General features: G+C 43.5%; 1 protein-coding gene across 10 annotated transcripts in view; it reads left to right on the forward strand.

Annotated features, from left to right (window-relative positions):
• The window catches only part of CREBBP (CREB binding protein), a 156,472-nt gene that overhangs the window by 6,084 nt on the left and 133,112 nt on the right, over positions 1–17,276 (forward strand). The window lies entirely within an intron of this gene.

The raw sequence follows: 17,276 nt of genomic DNA on the forward strand, positions 1-17,276 counted from the left end.
TAAGTAAGAACTCTAGAGCCTTTCCACAGCCCTCTTCCCAGCACTTCCCTCCCCAGGGGCAGCGCCTGGCACATAGTAGGCCCTCAGGAAATATTTGAGGGAATTAGTGAAAGAATTATATAGTATTTGTCCCTTAAAGTCCTTACCATTTTCTTGTTAAGATTTTACTTTTAAGCAAATTGCTACCTATCTTCAAATTGGGTCTGTTATTTGCTTCCGAGTTCCATACCCATGGGCTCCCACCCGGCCACCAAACCAGCTGGCCTTAGGAGTGCTAAGGCCACAGCATGTTTGGGGCAAGTTACATCAGCTCTCTGAGCTCAGAGTTTCCTCATCTGTAACATGGAGATAATAACAATTCCCATCTGAGGGTGGTTATGAGGGTAGCCTGAGATGATGTGTGTCTGGCATATACGCTCAATGGGAACTGACACTAGCGTTAACCAGGGACGTTGTTGTACCTTGTAGTCCTAGGACTTACTGGGAGTGCTAGTCTGATTGGACCAAGACCTGTTTCTCAGCAGTTCTGGAAAGGACAGAAGCCATGTGCTCGTATCCACAGAAACCAGTGTGCAGGCATGCGTGTGATGGTGTAGCACCTCAGCAGATACATAGCCGGGAATTCTGTCATCTATACCATTGATTCTGTCTCCATTTTTTATTGTATTTTTAAAAAAAGGAACGTGATGGCCATGAAATTTTAAAATTACGAAAACTTAAATGGTGTCGTGTGTTCTGAAATTTTTTTCCTTTTAAATCAAATCAGGATGTACACTGAAAATTACTGATAATTTTGAAGCATATTTCATGGACTGTTTAAGCAGCAGACAAGTATGTGGTTCTGTTTTTTTACTGTGTATAATTTATCTTGAGGTACCTGTTAAGCAGTAGCAGTGTACACAGGATTCTGACAGATGCCTGTGAGTAACTTAGAACCATCTTGACAAGATGAAACCTCGAGGCAAAACTTAAGGAAAGAATACAGAAAAGCAGTCAAGTGCAAAAACTCTGGAACCAGAAAGGGTGATCTGCATAAGGCTTCATTTACTCCCTCCCCTGTTTCTTGAGTGTCCCCGTGTGCAGAAGTCCAGGGCTGCATGCCCCAGTGGGAGGCAGGCCCTGGGATGGTTGAGGAGCCTTGGGCTCCTGTGACAGCCGTTCTGCTGAGCCAGCACAGAGCCAGGAGTTGGGGAAGCCTGCCTGTTTTCCATGCTTTCCTGGTTGTTGGGAAAAGCACCCTGACCATGACAGTTTGTTTCCTGGGGTATCGTTGTAGGCCCATGGCTTGCTCACATCTGAGTCCTCTTCTGGTTGTCCCCAGTCTCTCCTAAGCTCTGAAGCTCCTGGCCATGCCATCTGCTTTTTAGCACATGTGCCCAGCGTTCCCTTTAGTCCTCTCTCAGGTTTTTTCCTTGCAGTGCATCCCTCCAGATACACTCCTTGCTTTAACTGGAAAATGATGCTACTCTTCTCAGTCAGGCTCAAACTTTGCTTTCAAGAAAATTCTCCTATTGCATGAGTCTTTGATGCAGAAATGTAAGCCTTGGGAACAGTGCCTGTGGGGGCTTTTGCCTGTTCTCCTTTCCCTGGGGCTGTGCTCTGCTGACAGGGGTGCTACAGTAGGCCACGAGCGGAGTCCCCGGGGCATCCTGGAGTGGTCAGGTCTTTGCCATTTGAGCTGTGACTTGAAGAGATTTGAGCAAGGGCACACAAATCAAATTGGGGAAGGCTGTGTGAAAGGCACGGAAGTAAACAAAAGTGGCCCCTCTCTTTTTAAAGTTTTTTATTAAGTTCCTAGACAATATAGGCAGTGATTGTGGCTGTATTTAAAATACTGCCTTTAGGGTGTTTTCTGGTTCTAAATTTAGGAAGCAAGGCTATTTTTGAGCTCTGTCTCTAAAAGTTGAATTCCTTTTAAAACTTACCCGTAAGAAAGATTTGGATATTATCCCGTGTGACATTTTCCCTCGTGTTTCGTTTCCATTAATCAAAAGACTGTTTAGTTGAACCATCGCTAAGAATAGTAAAATCTAATGGGGAAAATAATTCTGCATGATTAAATCTGACTTTACTTTCCCATTTCTAGGTGTACTGTCTGCTATTGTTTGAAAATGTCTTAATTTGCCTTTCTAATATGCCTATACTGTACTGTATACAGTAGGTATATTTTCTAGTTGCACCTAATTCAGCCTTTTGAATTTGTATAATCTGTGATAAGGAGAGAAAACTATTTGTGTAGTGGAGTTGTACAATTCTGTTGTAAAGCAAATCTTTTTGTAATTCAGAAGCTGCTTCTCCTCCCCCTAGTTTGGATTTTTCTTATTAAAACTGCACCACCTAAACATGTTTTCACTTTATGGTTAAAACAACCAGTGAAATAGAAAAATAAGTCACTGTTCTCTATGATAACATATAGAGAAGGCCTGTACAGCACTTAAATAAGGAGATTTGGGTATTTGATTACAAACTGAATGAGGACATTCAGGAGCTATAGAAATTTATCAGGTAATTAGGGTTTGCTTAGACAATTATGGACTCTACGAGATTGACCCAATTGCTTTGGATTAAAATATTTTGAGTATTTGTCACCTGATGAAAAGTAGAACCTTCCAACCGTGAGTCACAGTTGAAGGAAATGTCAGCTTTTTGTATGGGGAGGGGGTCAGTGTGGTGCTGAGGAGGGAGCCCTGGCTCCTGCTCAGAGTAGACTCTGAGTCCCAGCTTCCAGCTCATCAGCCCTGTGATTTGGGCTGGTGAGATCACATTTGAGTTTTGCAGGGTGGGGGTGTGTGTGTGTGAGAGAGAGAGAGAGACACAGAGAGAGAGAGAGAGAGAGAGATCTCTAAAAGGGGCTTTTTACCTTGCAATATTCCATTTGTTTCTTTTCTTTCTCTTCTCTCTTCTTTCTTTTTTCCTTCTTTCTTTTTCTTTCTTCCTTTTCTTTCTTTCTTTTCTTCCTTTCTTTCTCTTTCTTTCCTTTCTTTCTTTCTTTCTCCCTCCCTCCCTTCCTTCCTTCCTTCCTTCCTTCCTTCCTTCCTTCCTTCCTTCCTTTCTTTCTTTTCCTTCCTTCCCCTTCCCCTCCCCTTCTTTACTTTACTTTTCTTCTTTCCAGTGGGGTCTTGAACTCCCATCCTTCAGCAATCCTCCTGCCTCGGCCTCCTGAGTAGCTGGGATTACAGGTGTGAGATGGAGCCACTGTGCCTGGCTCTACTTCTGCTTACTTTGATTAGCTTGGTACATTGGGCTACTAGGGTGCCTGGCATATAGCAGGTTGAGGCAGCTGTTATTATTGTTTAATTGTATGGAAAAATATTAGCCGTCACCTACCTCTTGGGCCAGTGAGGACTGTGATGATGTAGCCTGACCCAGAATCAGGAGGCTTCTCACTGAGTACATGGGAAGCTTCTGCCCCTGCCTGTTTGGCTTCCAGTACCAGCTCTAGTTTAGTTTGGGAACCAGTTTGTAAGAAAATGAACTAAGAGCTAAGATTCGAGAATCTTACAAAATGGGTAATCGTTTGACTCATTTTACTCTGTCTGTGTTTGCAGTTCAACTGTTCTTTATTGGAAAATTGAACTCTTAATTAAATGGAACTGTGTTTCTAGTTATTGCTTCAGAACAAGGGCTTGATTTAGATTAGGACTTAGAGAAAAGGGAAAAGTGAATGCAGAGAAATTATAAACATAGTATTTTATTGAAAACACAGTTGGGAAGAAAATGGCCTTGGGATCACTGTCCAGTTTAGTCAGGTTGCTTGAAAGGAATACCAGTGAAACTCAATTTCCTCTCGGGCTCAGCTACACAGATCTTGAAAGGAACAGACGCAGGTCTGTGCTGTACTGTGAGACTTTTCTCCTCTTGCAGATTCTATAATAGGAAATTCTTTTAATGGAGGTTACTGTTTTTCTGTTCTCCTAGATTTGGTGTGATAATTTTTTTTTTTTATAAGTAAAAGTTACCCTGTGGTGGACAAAGAATTTTTCCCCTAATTTGTGGATATCTTTACTTAAATCTGATTTACATATTCAATACGTCACCTTTATTGAAAATAACAAAAAGACATAACATATTGATAGGTTTTCTGTGTCATTGTGGTTGTTCCTCTGCTACTGTGGGAATCGGTTTTTGTTTGAAGAGCACACCTGCCCATAGTTGAACTTCTGTTGAAAAGTCTCTGAGGGAATCATCTGAATGATGGCGAGAGAATGAAGTGTTTTGCTTTCACTGATGGCTTTCTCAGTCACTGAAACTTGAGGGGAGAACGGATTCTTTCCCAGGAGGAAGAGGGTGAATTGAGATGTTTCCTTGTTTTGGGATGCCTGTGTTCTCGGGATGCCCTCCAAGCCAGTGCTGTCCAGTGGTCCTTATTGGGAGGGTGGCTCTATGCTGTATCTGTATGACATAGTACTGGAACCACGAGCCACGTGTGGCTGTTGAGTACTTGAATTGTGATTAGTGTGACTTAGGAACTAAATTTTAAATGTTACTTGATTTAAGTAAATGAAGATAGCCACATGTAGTTAGTTGCTACGGTATTGGACAGCACAACTCTTAAGTACATTTATTTATCCTCTTTGTCTAGAGTTTTCTTTAAGATACGTGTCACCTAGATATTTACGACAAAGTTCCTTTAAAACGATCATCTTTTAAAGATGCAAGACTCCAAAAAAAATGATGAAAGACTCCTTCAAAAATACGGCTTAGGTCACACTGTTCAGGATTATTCACTAATTTAGAAAATATTTGTTATGCTGTGGTGTAGGCCCTGGTGATCCAGTGGGGACGTGACAGGCCCCATCTCTGCCCTCATGGGTGGTGATGGATACTGACAGGTAACTGCAGTCAGGTGTGACCTTGGAGGGGACATGCTGTGCATTGACTGGGGCACCAGACAGGGACTGAGCCTGTTTTGAAGGGTATTGGAAGTCCCCGGGGGCTGTGACATCAGCACTGACACCTGAGGGTGAATAGGAGATGGAAGATAGCACTGTTCTAGGCAGAGGGAACAGCACACATAGCAGGGTGGAGGGCTGGCTCTTGTGACAGTTTTTGGGTTATGTTCACTGGGCTACCAGAATTTAAGAGGCCTCATAGTTTTGCTTCTGATAGGGTGGAGACTAAAGGTGTGGTTCTGCCATGCGGGGGTTGGTCGGGCCTGGGATCCAGTCTTGACTCCTACCATTTCATTCTTTTATTCAGCAAATATTTAAGCACATTTTATGTGTGGTGCACCCTGCTGGGCTGTAGTGATAACAGTGGTGGCAGAAGCTGCTTCTGTCCTCCTGGAACTCTGAGTTGTGTGGTGTGGGTGAGCAGTCCCGGGGTGCCCACCATTGCATATAGCATTTCACCCTGAGCTCGATGTCTGACTAGAAGGAAATGGGTGCCTCAGGCTGGGTGGTCAGGAGGCTTGTTGGAGGAAGGACACCGGAGCTCATTGAGGGTGAGTAGAGCATCAGCTTGGGCATCTGAAGGCGAGATAACGTCACCAAGGGCCTTGAATGTCAGACCAAGGAGTCCAGGTTTTTTTTTTTTTTAGGGCTTATAAAACAAAATTAAGTTTTAAAAAATCCATGTCCAGACTGAGTGGAGGAACTCTTCTGATTTATTTTCCAGAAGTCTAGATTAGCTTTTTCAAGGTGTGTTTTTTCATCCAAGCTCAGGTCTGTAGGGAGAGTAGACAATGCTTTCCCCTCCTAAGCCCCGTTTTTTGCAGGAAAAGGGCCCCATGAAAAGCAGCTTAAGAACTGGAACTAATGTTCTTATTTAAGATGTTAGGAAATTTTTGTAGAAATAATTTTCTTTTAAAAGTTTTTTTAAGTTCTTTTGGGTAGACAATATATTCTTATGGTTCAGAATTCCAAAAAAGCAGAGTAATTGGTGAAAACCCTTCCTCCTATCTGTTTCTGGGGTCACTGGTCATTCCCCTCCCCATAGGCAACCAGTGTTAGCTGTTTCTTACATATTCTAGAGATGGACTGTGCGTAGCCAGGCAAATATGGTCTCTTCTTACTCTTTTTGCCCTAAGTAGCCCATTATATGTTATTCTACTATCAGTGCCTTTCAGACTGATACATATCTCAGAGCTGTTGGAAATGTTAGTATTAGAAATGCAGGCTTTGTTCTGTTTTTTTAAATTTATTTTTATTTGTTTTGAGACAGGTTCTCACTCTGTCCGCCAGGCTGGTGTGCAGTTATGTGATGACAGCTCACTGCAGTGTCCACCTTCTGGGCTCAAGCAATCCCACCTCAGCCTCCCAAGTAGCTAGGATGACAGGTGCATGTCACTATGCCTGGCTAATTTTTTTTTTTTTTTTTTTTTTGGTAGAGATATGGGGTCTTCCTATGTTGCCTAGGCTGGTCTTGAGCTCCTGGGCTCGAGCAGTCCTTCCACCTCAGCCTCCCAAAGTTTAGGGATTACAGATGTGAGCCACTATGCTCAGCCTGGGCTTTCTTTTAATTAAATCTTCTTTTTCAGTGGTAAAATGTTTTGGTGCTGCATTTAGATAAATAACACAAAACAATTTTAATGTTTCACTATGTTATATAAATAGGAATAATTGAAGTTTTCTTGTTTTTTGTTTGAGACAGAGTCTTGCTCGGTCACTTAGGCAGGAGTGCAGTGGTGAGACTATAGCTCACTGTAGCCTCAAACTCCTGGGCTCAAGCCATCCTCCCACTTCAGCCTCCACAGTAGCTTGGACTACAGGCACGCACCACCATGCCCAGATAATTTTTTATTCTTTTTGTTGAGACAGGGTCTTGCTATGTTGCTTAGGCTTAAAGTTTTTTTAAAATTAATTCCATGTCATCTCAAAGAATATTAGAGGTTTTGCTACTGTCATCAAAATGCATGTCATGCAGCCAGCTCACGCAGAAGTTGTGTTTATTGTTTCTCAATTCCTGGAATAGATTCTTAAAACTTCTGGTTTTTATTACCCAGCTTAGTAGTTGAAATAGAAATATCTGTAGGTTAGCAACCTACTTCAACACCAAGCAGATAAAGTTTCTTGATTGGTAGGACTTCTAAGAACATTCTCATTAACTCCAGACCTTTTCAGTAATTTAATTAATTAATGTAGAGATTGTAAAACACTGAGTATGACTCAGAAATCCTTTAGAAAAGAAAGGGTAAAATCAGTGAAGTTCCATCAGAAGAGTAGCTGAGTTCCCTGGCGTTGCAGATCCAGTTGAGGGAGAGTGATGGGTACTTAGGAGGGGAGATAAGATTGAGAATCAATAAACAAAGGAGAGCAAAAATGATAATTAGATCTCTTTTAGGGGTAGAAGCAGATATGCTAATGATGTATATAGGAAATTTCTAGAAAGAAATCTCTAGAAATTGTTTTTCAGGGTTGAGCTAAGGATGTTTTGGGGGCTGTTTTTCTTTTCTTTTTTTTTTTTTTTGAGACGGAGTCTTGCTCTGTCTCCCAGGCGGGAGTGCAATGGCGCGATCTCGGCTCACTGCAAGCTCCGCCTCCCGGGTTCATGCCATTCTCCTGCCTCAGCCTCCCGAGTAGCTGGGACTACAGGCGCCCGCCAACACGTCCGGCTAATTTTTTGTATTTTTAGTAGAGATGGGGTTTCACTGTGTTAGCCAGGATGGTCTTGATCTCCTGACCTCGTGATCCGCCCGCCTCGGCCTCCCAAAGTGCTGGGATTACAGGCTTGAGCCACCGCGCCCGGCCAGGGGGGCTGTTTTTCATTTTATATTCTTCTGAGTTTTTTTTTTTTTTAACAAAGCAAAAAACCATAAATGTATTTACTTTCATACGGAAAAAAGAAAAACTAGTTAAAAAAATTCAAAACAAAACATTTTGGGGGTATATATGTTTTCGTATTCTTTTATTTTTATATTTGTGATTAAGAGAATCTGTTAAATGGTGAGAAGCAAAGTTTTGGTTAACTCCTGTTGCAAAACCTTTAGACCTCTAATGAGAATTATTTGAACAAAGTAGAAATTACCCCTAAGAGGTGCCTTCCAGAGATAGGAAAATGTGACAATGTTTTAGCGTGGCGTCTGATCCTCACTTCCTTTGTCACAATCTCCATTTTTAACATCATCTTTATATTAGAGGTTTCTTCATTGATTTGCTAGAAGCCACAAGACCTGACAGCCAACTAATTTTTGAGTATTTTGAAATAATGTCAGATTTCCCTGTGTGACCATTGGGTACAAAATGTTACATGTCAATTGTCACATCCCTTTAGAAAAAAATACTTTTGAAAAGTTCTTCTTTAAAGTGCCCTTTCTTTTCTAGCCTTTTAAACTTATTTGTACACTAAATATATTTTGAACTAATAGTGAACCCATTTCAGATTTTATCCTCAAATCATAAACACCCTAACTGGAAACTGGAGCACTGGGAACCATTCCAGGTGTTATCACCTGGTGCTGAAGTTAATCACCTAGGCCAGTATATCCCCAGTGGGGGTGCCTTAAAAGAAAATCAGTTTCTTGGCCGGGCGCAGTGGGCTCACGCCTGTAATCCCTGTACTTTGGGAGGCTCAGTTGGTGGATCATGAGGTCAGGATATTGAGACCGTCCTGGCCAACATGGTGAAACCCCCTCTCTACTAAAATACAAAAAATTAGCCAGGTGTGATGGCATGCACCTGTAGTCCCAGCCACTCAGGAGGCTGAGGCAGGAGAATTGTGGAGGTTGCAGTGAGCTGAGGTCACGCCACTGCACTCCAGCCTGGGCAACAGATCAAGACTCCATCTCAAAAAAAAAAAAAATAGTTTCTTTAATTACTTAAACTAGTAGTTCATTCACATGGCTCAGAAAACTCAGAGGACAAAACCTGTAGAGAGAGCCTCCCTCCACCTAGCTCCTCCCAGGTAACCACTGGAAGTAGTGCTGTCTTCTAGGGTTTATCTGTATTCAGGCAGACACTGTTGACTCTTAGTTCTCTCTTCCTCCTTCCTGCCTTTTTCTTCTAAACTGAGGTAGCATAGTGTACACATAGCTGCATACCTTTATTGTCTTCTTATAGTTGCCTACCATTCCATTATGTGAGCTGTGCCATAATTGCTTTAATCCTCTCCCCACTGATGGACATTTAGGTTATTTCCAGTCTTGTCTTCCCACAAACAGTGCTTTAATGAATAGCCTTGTAAAGTTATGCGGACAAGCAAATCTATGGAACAGATTCATAGAAATGGAATTAGTGGTTAAAAGGCATATGCATTTATAGTTTTGATCATAGCAAATTTTCCTTCAAGAGCCTGTGTGTTGGTAGAGTCTTAAAATGTGAAAAGCAGCACATACATTCTCCGTGTATACATTGCTTAGGTGTGTTGCAGATATTCTTTTTTTTTTTTTTTTTTTTTTTTTTTTAGACGGAGTCTTGCTTTGTCGCCCAGGCTGGAGTGCATTGGCACAATCTTGGCTCACTGCAGTGTCCACCTCTCGGGTTCAAGCGATTCTGGTGCCTCAGCCATCTGGGATTACAGGCATGCGCTACCATGCCCCGCTAATTTTTGTATTTTTAGTAAAGGAGGGGTTTCGCCATGTTGGCCAGGCTGGCCTCAAACGCCTGACCTCAGGTGACCTGCCCACCTTGGCCTCTCACAGTGCTGGGATTACAGGTGTGAACCACCGTGCCCAGCCACGGATATTCTTTATCAGCATAGTCTGTAATGAGTAACACTAAGGTTGTTCTTCAGCTTGTGATTCTCCATCATGTTGTGCTTCTCAGTTGTTTCTGAATTCTCATTTTATGGTGTACCTTATTAGTATTATTTTGAGTCAGGGTCTCACTCTGTCACCCAAGCTGGAGTGCAGTGACGTGATCTTGACTCACTGTAGCCTCAATCTCCCGGGCTCAAGCAATCCTCCCACCTCAGCCTCCAGAGCAGCTAGGACTACGGGCATGTGCCACCATGCCTGGCTAATTTTTGTGCTTTTTTTTGTAGAGACTGGGTTTTGCTATGTTGCCCAGGCTGGTCTTGAACTACTGGACACAAGCGGTCCACCCGCCTCGGCTTCCTAAAGTGCCAGGATTATAGGCGTGAGCCACCATACCTGGTCCTGGCATACTTTTTTTAAGGCATTCATTTTCTGTTTGTGGCTCTCAAATAGCCCACACGCCTCCACGTGTTGTACATGGACTGGCACTTCCAAGTCTGCTTTCACGTCTGGAATATGCTCTTTCCCCCTTTCTTGACTTCTTGTTGCCTCCTGCCAGCTACATCTCACAGCATTTAGGGCAAAGGACCTGGTCTCTGGATGTCCATTTGCTTGTTCTTATGGTATGGCTGGGGAGTCTGAGGTGGCTGGGAATCTGGGGTCTGGGGCTGCTTCTGCAAAGGCTAGATCCTAGCTCAGCCCCCACATTCTTCTTCCTCCAGGACTGTTCTTGGCTGGAGAATCCTCTCCCTGTAAGCAGGGTGGACAGGCAGCTGACTATAGCACCTCTCCGGGGTCTGGTGCGCCTCTCAGCTGTGGTGGTGGTAAACAACCCGTCTTTGCTCCCCTGTCCCAGATAATTGGGCTAACGTGTAGGGGCTGCTGGGTCATTACTGTGTTCTGGTGGCAGCTGGCTGCTATGACAGCCACCTTCCATCCCACCCTTGAGGGAGGCAGCACGCAAACCGTGTTGAGGAAATAACATTTTCTTGGCTGTCTGGGAATGGCACTTCCCTGTGACTGCTAAGTGCACCAAATAAAAATAGACTGGCTGCATTTCCAGGACAGTTTAGGGTCCCAGGTGACAAAGAACTTTGAATAAGGACTGTCTAGGGTTTTTTTTTTTTTTTTTTTTTTTGAGACAGAATCTTGCTCTGTCGCCCAAGCTGGAGTGCAGTGGCGTGATCTCGGCTCACGGTAGCCTTTGCCTCCCGAGTTCAGCAATTCTCCGGTGTCACCCTCCCAGGTAGCTAGGATTACAGGCACCCACCACCACGCTCGGCTAATTTTTGTATTTTTAGTAGAGACGAGGTTTCACCATGTTGGCCAGATTGGTCTTGATCTCCTGACCTCAGGTGATCCGCCTGCCTGGGCTTCCTAAAATACTGGAATTACAGGCGTGAGCTACTGTGCCTGGCCCTGTCTTGCTTGGGTTCTTTAAATGGAAGGTAAATAGTAATCATTCAGTGAAGCAGGATGTTTTTTGATACCTGATACAGAGTACAGCCATGAAGTGCATTTGAGAACGAATAAAAAAGCTAAAATTTTCTAATCAATTATGCAAAGTAGATTTTACCTTTTCCAGGTAGCATTCTTGAAAATCGTATTAAGTGCATTTTGATAAATCAGGTATTTCCCTTCTGATTTACATTACAGTTTCTAAGGTTTTGGAATTTTTATTTCAGTTAGTTTAACCTGATACCATAGCTTGATTTATTTCCCCTTACTTCAAACTTTGAAGTTCATGATGTTTCCATACTAAATGTACTTACTAAGCAGGTTTCCATGTAAAAGAGTCCCCCTGGATGGACCCTTCTGTGACATGAAGAACATTTATCCTGTAATTTAGCTTTCAAATAAGAGGCAAACTCTGAGCAGAACTTTAGAGGGAAAGGACACTGAGGAAAGACAGTTCCACAGAGGCAGGGACGGAAGACAGCAAGGCAGGCAGAGCTGGGTGGGGAGCTTCAAGGGAAAAACTCCAAGATGGCAGGAGCCTCTCGGTAGGTACGTATTCGATACAGTGGTAGGAGCCTCACTTTGGTAGGTGTGTGGGTCTGATACAGTAGGAAGAACCCCACTAGAATGTCACATATGAAGAATGGACTCCTTGGGGAAGATCATTGTTAATGTCCACTTAAATATCGTTCATCATACAAAACACAGCATATGACAGGAAAACAAGAAAACCCAAATTCTAGGCTCTAGTATAAATGTAAGTGCTGTGTTAAGGGCTTTAAGACAATTCGGTTTATTAAACCCAAATTTAATAACCCGAGATTGTGTCACTGCACTCCAGCCTGGGCGATAGAGCAAGCCTGCCTACCATAGTGAGGCCCTTCCCACCCTGTGGAACTTGTACCTTACCCTGGGGCTCCTGCTGTCGTGGAGTTTTTCCCTTGAAGCTCCCCACGGCAGAGCAGCCAGCTCTGCCTACCCGCCTTGCTGTCTTCCGTCCCTGCCTCTCTGGAGTTGTCAGTGTCCTTTTCTTCTAAAGTTCTGTTCAGAGTTTGCCTCTTATTTGAAGCCTTTCCTACTTTTGTTCACTACCTTATTCCACTTGGATGTAAAATATGACATGTGTTAATTTAAGTTTGTGACTTGGTGTCCATTGGCTGTCTTCCTCAATTAGAGTACAGTCCTCTGGGGAGGCCGACTTCTATTCTAGTCTCAAACCTAGCCGGTCCTGCACCGAGTGAGGGCCCCTGAGCAGTGTTGACTCGCTTCCTTCTGCAGGGGAGGGGAGGGTGGGGGCTGCCAGCCGAGCTCTCTGGCTCTTCAGTAGATCAGTGATTCTGAGGAGGGGCAAGGCTTACTCAAGATCAGATCACTGTTCAGAATGAAGTACAACTCATTATTCTGTTCTAATTAGGGGTTGGTGTGTCTGCATAAAAGAAGCCTGAATTACGGAAGATTTTAGAAGGAGGTTGCTTTAATTATTTCCTAATAGTCATTGTAAAAAAATAAAAAAAGTTAGATGTCTTTTGGGAACTTGTTTAAATGCCTAGATAAAAATTACTTACGATGGCATAAATATTAATAAAACAGCTTTTCCCTTTTTTTTTTTTTTGGTGTGGAGAGTTGTTCCATTATATTTATTTGCATAATCCCCAAGAACTTTCAAAGCAAAGTAACCTTTAATTCTACTAGAATTGCCACAGATCAGCAGGGTTGAGTTTATTAGCAAGTCACTACCATTGATAAGTAGTGGCTGTTGAGCGCCTGCTCTGTACCAGCCCTGGGGTGCCAGGTTCTTACAGGTTTTGGCTGGTTCAGCTCTCATAGGTGCCTTGGGAGATGGGATTGGGACAGTGATAATAATGACTAATTTTTTTTAGTCCTTACTGCATGCCAGGCTCAGTGCTGAATGCTGTATGGTTTAATTCTTTCATCAATGATCCTGTGAAGCAGGTGCTATTGTCCTTTTCTTTATTTAATTTTTTTGGGACAGAGTTTTGCCCTTGTTGCCCAGGCTGGAGTGCAGTGACGCGATCTCGGCTCACTGCAACCTCCACTTCCCAGTGATTCTCCTGCCTCAGCTTCCCGAGTAGCTGGGGTTATAGGCACCTGCCACCACGCCCGGCTAATTTTTTGTAATTTTCAGTATTTTTAGTAGAGACTGGGTTTCACCGTGTTGGCTAGGCTGGTTTTGAACTCCTGACCATAGGTGACCCACCCGTCTGCCTCCCAAAGTGCTGGGATTACAGGCGTGAGCCACTGCACCCAGCTGTCCTTCCATTTTAGAGCTAAGGAGGGGTACACAGGGAGGCAGTAGCTGTGGTGACAGCTGTAATCTGAACCAGGGCTTGGTTGAGTACTCTTCTCATTACACCAGACTGCACTTCCTGTGTCCGTAGTGTCTAATTAGTAATAGATCAGTAAACACACCAAGAGCCTAGTGTGGCCTCCAGGTCATTTAACAATAATAACAACACTGTGAATCCTTCCACCACTCTCTAGATTCCTCATCTCTAGAAGTGAACTTTTCCAGGATACTTTGCCCTTGCTGGATCAAGTTTTTTGTATGTAGTTTTTTTCCTTCAAATTTTAATTAACAAATAAAAATTGTATGTATTTATCATATACAACATGATGTTTTGAAATATCTATACATTGTGGATTGGCTAAATTGAGCCAGTTAACATATGCATTACCTCTTCCTGTGTCCAGTGTTAACTTAGAAATTAAAAATTGTTTTGGAGCCACAGTGGCACATAGCAGCAGTCTTGGCTACTTGGGAGGCTGAGGCAGGAGGATTGCCTGAGTCCAGGAGTTTAGGAGTTTGAGGCTACAGTGAGCCATGATCACACTTGTGAATGGCCACTGTGCTCCAGCCTGGGCAACACAGACCCCATCTCTTAAAAAAAATTCCTTTTGGAAGTTTTTTGAGGGTAGGTAAATAGGTGAATAAAAATGTTTAGCTTTTGAAAGATTTAATAGAAGCATTTGAGTAGTCAGGGCTATAGTACAAGTCTGAGGATGTAGGGAAAAATCAAGTTTCTCCTATACTCATTTATTCCTATACTCAGTGTCAACAGTCGACACAGAACACTTGTGGGGCCAGATTTGTGGAGATGCCCCCAGCCACACACATACACCGAGTAAGCACTCAGTGCTGCAGCAGACACCACCTGACATGCAGATGGTGTCACATCCCACGGCTGAGGGTTCAGTCCTCTAGACTGCCCCCGCACCCTGCCATTTGCAAGCCCCTAGTTGTTTTACCTGTGCTTCTGACTGGCTATAAATGGGGTTCCCATAAGCCCCTCCTTGGGTTCAATTAATTTGCTAGAGCGGTTGACAGAGTTCAAGGAAACATGTTTACTGGTTTTTTATTGTAAAAGATATTATGAAGGATACCACTGAATATTAGGTGATAGGGCAAGGCTTGTGAGAGGGCCATGTAGCTTTTTTGCCCCGTCCAGGTGTGCCACTCTTCAGGAACCTCCATGTGTTCAGCTATCTGGAAGCTCTCTGAACCCTCTACTTTTGGGTTTTTATGGAGGTTTTATTATATAGGCATGATTGATTAAACCATTGGCCATTGGTGATCAACTTAAACTTTAGCATCTCTCCCTTCCCTGGAAATTAAGGATGGGCCAAAAGTCCCAGTCCTCTAATCAGTCATGCCTTGGTCTTCCTGGTGACCAGCTCCTATCCGAAGCTACCTAGGAGCTGCCAGCCATCAGTCAATTCGTGAGCATACGAAAAGACATTACTGGCTGGGTGTGGTGGCTCACACCTATAATCCCAGCAATTTGTGAGGCCGAGGCGTGTGGATCACCTGAGGTTGGGAGTTCTAGACCAGTCTGGCCAACATGATGAAACCCATCTCTGCTAAAAATACAAAAAATTAGCCGGGTGTGGTGATATGCACCTGTAATCCCACCTACTTGGGAGGCTGAGGCAGGAGAATTGTTTGAATCCAGGAAGTAGAGGCTGCAGTGAGCCAAGATCGTGCCACTGCGCTCCAGCGTAGGTGACAGAGCCAAAAAAAAAAAAAAAAAAAAATTCTGTTTTGGAGACTAAGGATTTTAGGAGTTGTATGCCAGGAGATAGGGTGGAAGACCAAATACATAGTCACAGTATTACGGAAGTAACGCAGAAGACAATCTAAAGAAACCATGAAAAAAAATCTAAAGAAAGGAGACCTTTTTCACAGGAAATAGGGATGTGAGAGAGAAATTAGGAGTGGGTGAGGAAGATAAAATATGTGTGGGAGGGAAAGCAGAGAAGTATGAACACATCACAAAACAGCATCTGAACTCTTACATGCTTATTTCTCACACTACTGTTGCTCATTCTACATTATGCCATTTAATCTGTGTATCAGTTCTAGGGTTGGGGTTCACTGATGCTGAGTTTGTAGCCAAAGAGTGAAATATACTTGGGTGGTCCCCTAAAAGGTAAAGAGGGCAATAGGAAAAAGTCTTAAAGAGAAAGATGAGTCAGTGTAATATTTCTAGAGAATTCATTATTGTTTCTGTTTTCAGAAAGTAGTAGTAAACATTGAGATTACTGCTTTATATCTTTGACTAGACAAGCAGCTTGTTGATACTGTGTATCCTTTATAATCTGTGCACTCATTCAGCACGTGAGTTTATTGAGTGCCTAGTACATACAAAGCATTTTATGCTAGACACTGAGTAGATAAGCAAGACAGGATCCCTGCTTTCAGGGAGCTTACAGCCTCATGCGCGTTATAATGTGAAGTTGTTAGCATAATTTTAACACATTGTGTCTGTAGGAGCATAAAAGAGTTCTTATTTCCAGGAGAAGGTGTGATAAACCAGTCCTGTCAGTACAAATAATTTGGGGCTTCAAGTGGAATTCAAAGAAGAAAATAAGGTATTATGGAAGAGGAGGCTGTAGAAAACCTGAAGAAAGGTGTGTTTTGTGGGTACTTTGGTTGATGGCTTTGAAATTTTTTTCAGATGAGACTGTTTTCAAATGTTATTGGCTACACAGATTGATTTAGCCACCCACCTGGTGTTTGATTCTAGTAGTTCATTCCTTGCTTAAGGTGAAATGCTGATTTCTGATCATCGTTATTAAGAATGGATCCTGGGGCCAGGCGCGGTGGCTCACGCTTGTAATCCCAGCACTTTGGGAGGCCGAGGCGGGCGGATCACGAGATCAGGAGATCGAGACCACCGTGAAACCCCGTATCTACTAAAAATACAAAAAATTAGCCGGGTATGGTGGCAGGTGCCTGTAGTCCCAGCTACTCGGAGAGGCTGAGGCAGGAGAATGGCGTGAACCCGGGAGGCGGAGCTTGCAGTGAGCCGAGATCGCGCCGCTGCACTCCAGCCTGGGCGACAGAGCGATACTCCGTCTCAAAAAAAAAAAAAAAAAAAATGGATCCTGGAACAGATGCAGGTACCATTTGTCTTTCAGTGTTTAGGAGTGATCCCCACCTAACAGTCTCTGCGTGCAGACTGCCGGCTTGGGTTTCCTAGTATAGAAGTGAATGTCCTCTGTACCTTGCTTGGTAAACAGCTTGCCTTTCCTGAGGCTGGCTGAGTTTGGCCGTAACTTTCTCCTTCCCAAGTCCCCACTATTTTCCTCATTCCTCACTGGGTCTTCCCAGCCTCGTGTGAGTGTGATAGAAATGGGGAAGTGTGTACCCTCTCTTTTTTCTCTCATTTCAGCTTAATGAAAGGGGTAGCGTCCTGGTTGGCTGCCAGGAAGCTCCAAAAGAGAAAATTTCCTGTCCCTAGCTATGGAAGTATGACAGGCAGTGTTTGCTATTTGACATCGGCTGGGGAAATCTCCTTGAGGTGCAAACGCCCTGGGTGCAGGGTGCCCACAGTCTCCTTTTCTTTGCATTCTCCTGGGCCCCTGGTGACAGAGAGAAGAGGGCTTACCTGGGACTGGATCGCTGTCAATCGTGAACCTTAGGAACTTCCGATGATACAGATTGCTCTTGCTCAACCCATGTGTTGGGACACTTTGGTGTGTAGAAAGCAAAGCTGTGCTGTGTTGCAATATCCTGGCCTACCTTCCTCACTCCCCTTTGTCAGTTTTTTTGAACTAGGGAATATGGAAATATGGTGACAGTGGTAAACAGAAGGGTGATGGTACGACTATGTGTGCGCCCTATCTTGTCTTTTAAAAAGCCACACCTGTATATTTGGCTTTACAC

The sequence above is a fragment of the Symphalangus syndactylus genome, chromosome 14 (genome assembly GCF_028878055.3).
Source record: "Symphalangus syndactylus isolate Jambi chromosome 14, NHGRI_mSymSyn1-v2.1_pri, whole genome shotgun sequence".
In the NCBI taxonomy this organism is placed as follows: Eukaryota; Metazoa; Chordata; class Mammalia; order Primates; family Hylobatidae; genus Symphalangus; species Symphalangus syndactylus.